Source organism: Rana temporaria, chromosome 10, assembly GCF_905171775.1.
Source record: "Rana temporaria chromosome 10, aRanTem1.1, whole genome shotgun sequence".
NCBI classification, from domain to species: domain Eukaryota; kingdom Metazoa; phylum Chordata; class Amphibia; order Anura; family Ranidae; genus Rana; species Rana temporaria.
Genome location: NC_053498.1, coordinates 2,924,681 through 2,928,924, shown reverse-complemented (window position 1 = coordinate 2,928,924; position 4,244 = coordinate 2,924,681).

The window sequence follows — 4,244 nt, the reverse complement described above, 5'->3', positions numbered from 1 at the left end:
TCTGCAGAATATATCAGGAGGGGGAGGGGAGGGCGCGATGTTCTGCAGATCTCTAGAGGGGTCAGTGATGGGATAATCTGCAGAATATATCAGGAGGGGGATGGGAGGGAGCGATGTTCTGCAGATCTCTAGAGGGGTCAGTGATGGGATAATCTGCAGAATATATCAGGAGGGGGAGGGAGCGATGCTCTGCAGATCTCTAGAGGGATCAGTGATGGGATAATCTGCAGAATATATCAGGAGCGATGCTCTGCAGATGGGTGAAGGAAGTTGGTCTCACAGCCTGTCCCCGGCTCACCTACCTGCACCCCGTGGTTGGCCGCGGTGGTTCTTGGCGGGGTCGGGGCAGCGTCGGGTTTATAAGTCCCTCGCCCGCCGTGGGGTCCAATCCCAGTCCTCCAGCTGCCGGCCCTTTAATTAGGACTCATTGATCGTCACCTCGAATGATGGGATCGATATTGGGGAATGTTCAGTGAGTGTGTCAGGGGGGCCCCCCGCGGAGAGGGGACAGGAGGGGCCCCCGGGGCTCTAATTACTGGTATTGTCGGTGAGAACGCGGCGGCCTCGTCTGCTCCATCTGGGGGTGTTCAGCTGGGATTTGTGTGGGAAGAGTCGCTGTGGCAGCGTTCTCCGTCAGCCCAGGAAAACGTTCTCTCCGATCCGCCAAATCCCCACATTCCAGAACTTTCCATGGGAGCGGGCCGTGGTTCCGTACCGCGATTCCGTACTGTGGTTCCGTACTGTGGTTCTGTACTGTGGTTCCGTACCGCGATTCCGTACTGTGGTTCTGTACTGTGGTTCCGTACCGCGATTCCGTACTGTGGTTCTGTACTGTGGTTCTGTACTGTGGTTCCGTACTGTGGTTCCGTACTGTGGTTCTGTACCGTGATTCCGTACTGCGGTTCTGTACCGTGGTTCCGTACTGTGGTTCTGTACTGTGGTTCCGTACTGTGGTTCTGTACCGTGGTTCTGCACAATAGTTCTGTACCGTGGTTCCGTACTGTGGTTCTGTACTGTGGTTCTGTACTGTGGTTCTGTACCGTGGTTCTGTACCGTGGTTCTGTACCGTGATTCCGTACCGCGGTTCTGTACCGTGGTTCTGTACTGTGGTTCTGCACAATAGTTCTGTACCGTGGTTCTGTACCGTGGTTCTGTACCGTGGTTCTGTACCGTGGTTCTGTACCGTGGTTCTGTACTGTGGTTCTGTACCGTGGTTCTGTACCGTGGTTCCGTACCGTGGTTCCGTATCGTGGTTCCGTACTGTGGTTCTGTACCGTGGTTCTGTACCGTGGTTCTGTACTGTGGTTCTGTACCGTGGTTCTGTACCGTGGTTCCGTACCGTGGTTCCGTATCGTGGTTCCGTACTGTGGTTCTGTACTGTGGTTCTGTACCGTGGTTCTGTACCGTGGTTCTGTACCGTGGTTCTGTACCGTGGTTCCGTACCGTGGTTCCGTATCGTGGTTCCGTACTGTGGTTCTGTACCGTGGTTCTGTACTGTGGTTCCGTACTGTGGTTCCGTACCGTGGTTCCGTACCGTGGTTCTGTACCGTGGTTCTGTACCGTGGTTCTGTACCGTGGTTCTGTACCGTGGTTCTGTACTGTGGTTCTGTACCGTGGTTCTGTACCGTGGTTCCGTACCGTGGTTCCGTATCGTGGTTCCGTACTGTGGTTCTGTACTGTGGTTCTGTACCGTGGTTCTGTACTGTGGTTCTGTACTGTGGTTCCGTACCGTGGTTCTGTACCGTGGTTCCGTACCGTGGTTCTGTACTGTGGTTCTGTACTGTGGTTCTGTACCATGGCTCCGTACTGTGGTTCCGTACTGTGGTTCCGTACTGTGGTTCTGTACCATGGCTCCGTACTGTGGTTCTGTACTGTGGTTCCGTACCGTGGTTCTGTACAGTAGTTCTGTACTGTGGTTCTGTACCGTGGCTCCGTACCGTGGTTCTGTACCGTGGCTCCGTACTGTGGTTCCGTACTGTGGTTCCGTACTGTGGTTCTGTACCATGGCTCCGTACTGTGGTTCTGTACTGTGGTTCCGTACCGTGGTTCTGTACAGTGGTTCTGTACTGTGGTTCTGTACCATGGCTCCGTACTGTGGTTCTGTACCATGGCTCCGTACTGTGGTTCTGTACTGTGGTTCCGTACCGTGGTTCTGTACTGTGGTTCTGTACCGTGGTTCCGTACCGTGGTTCTGTACTGTGGTTCTGTACCGTGGTTTTGTACAGTGGTTCTGTACCGTGGTTCTGTACCGTGGTTCTGTACTGTGGTTCTGTACCGTGGTTCCGTACTGCGGTTCCGTACCGTGGTTCTGTACTGTGGTTCTGTACTGTGGTTCTGTACTGTGGTTCCGTACCGTGGTTCTCTACTGTGGTTCTGTACTGTGGTTCCGTACCGTGGTTCTCTACTGTGGTTCTGTACCGTGGTTCTGTACTGCGGTTCCGTACCTTGGTTCTGTACCGTGGTTCCATACTGTGGTTCCGTACCGTGGTTCTGCACTGTGGTTCTGCACAATAGTTCTGTACTGTGGTTCTGTACCATGGTTCTGTACTGTGGTTCTGTACTGTGGTTCTGTACTGTGGTTCCGTACCGTGGTTTTGTACAGTGGTTCTGTACCATGGTTCTGTACTGTGGTTCTGTACCGTGGTTCTGTACTGTGGTTCCATACCGTGGTTTTGTACAGTGGTTCTGTACCATGGTTCTGTACCGTGGTTCCGTACTGCGGTTCCGTACCGTGGTTCTGTACTGTGGTTCTGTACTGTGGTTCCGTACCGTGGTTCTCTACTGTGGTTCTGTACCGTGGTTCTGTACTGCAGTTCCGTACCTTGGTTCTGTACCGTGGTTCCGTACCGTGGTTCTGCACCGTGATTCCGTACCGTGGTTCCGTACTGTGGTTCTGCACAATAGTTCTGTACTGTGGTTATGTACTGTGGTTTTGTACTGTGGTTCTGTACCGTGGTTCCGTACCGTGGTTTTGTACCGTGGTTCTGTACTGTGGTTCTGTACTGTGGTTCTGTACCGTGGTTCTGTACTGTGGTTCTGTACCGTGGTTCTGTACTGTGGTTCTGTACTGTGGTTCCGTACCGTGGTTTTGTACCGTGGTTCTGTACTGTGGTTCTGTACTGTGGTTCTGTACCGTGGTTCTGTACTGTGGTTCTGTACAATGGTTCTGTACCGTGGTTTCGTACCGTGGTTCCGTACTGTGGTTTTGTACCGTGGTTCTGTACTGTGGTTCTGTACTGTGGTTCCGTACCGTGGTTCTGTACTGTGGTTCTGTACAATGGTTCCGTACCGTGGTTCTGTACTGTGGTTCTGTACAATGGTTCTGTACCGTGGTTTCGTACCGTGGTTCCGTACCGTGGTTCTGTACTGTGGTTCCGTACTGTGGTTCTGTACCGTGGTTCTGTACCGTGGTTCTGTACTGTGGTTCCGTACTGTGGTTCTGTACCATGGTTCTGTACCGTGGTTCTGTACTGTGGTTCTGTACTGTGGTTCCGTACCGTGGTTCTGTACCGTGGTTCCGTACCGTGGTTCTGTACTGTGGTTCTGTACTGTGGTTCTGTACCATGGCTCCGTACTGTGGTTCCGTACTGTGGTTCCGTACTGTGGTTCTGTACCATGGCTCCGTACTGTGGTTCTGTACTGTGGTTCCGTACCGTGGTTCTGTACAGTAGTTCTGTACTGTGGTTCTGTACCGTGGCTCCGTACCGTGGTTCTGTACCGTGGCTCCGTACTGTGGTTCCGTACTGTGGTTCCGTACTGTGGTTCCGTACTGTGGTTCTGTACCATGGCTCCGTACTGTGGTTCTGTACTGTGGTTCCGTACCGTGGTTCTGTACAGTGGTTCTGTACTGTGGTTCTGTACCATGGCTCCGTACTGTGGTTCTGTACCATGGCTCCGTACTGTGGTTCTGTACTGTGGTTCCGTACCGTGGTTCTGTACTGTGGTTCTGTACCGTGGTTTTGTACAGTGGTTCTGTACCGTGGTTCTGTACCGTGGTTCTGTACTGTGGTTCTGTACCGTGGTTCCGTACTGCGGTTCCGTACCGTGGTTCTGTACTGTGGTTCTGTACTGTGGTTCTGTACTGTGGTTCCGTACCGTGGTTCTCTACTGTGGTTCTGTACTGTGGTTCCGTACCGTGGTTCTCTACTGTGGTTCTGTACCGTGGTTCTGTACTGCGGTTCCGTACCTTGGTTCTGTACCGTGGTTCCATACTGTGGTTCCGTACCGTGGTTCTGCACCGTGAT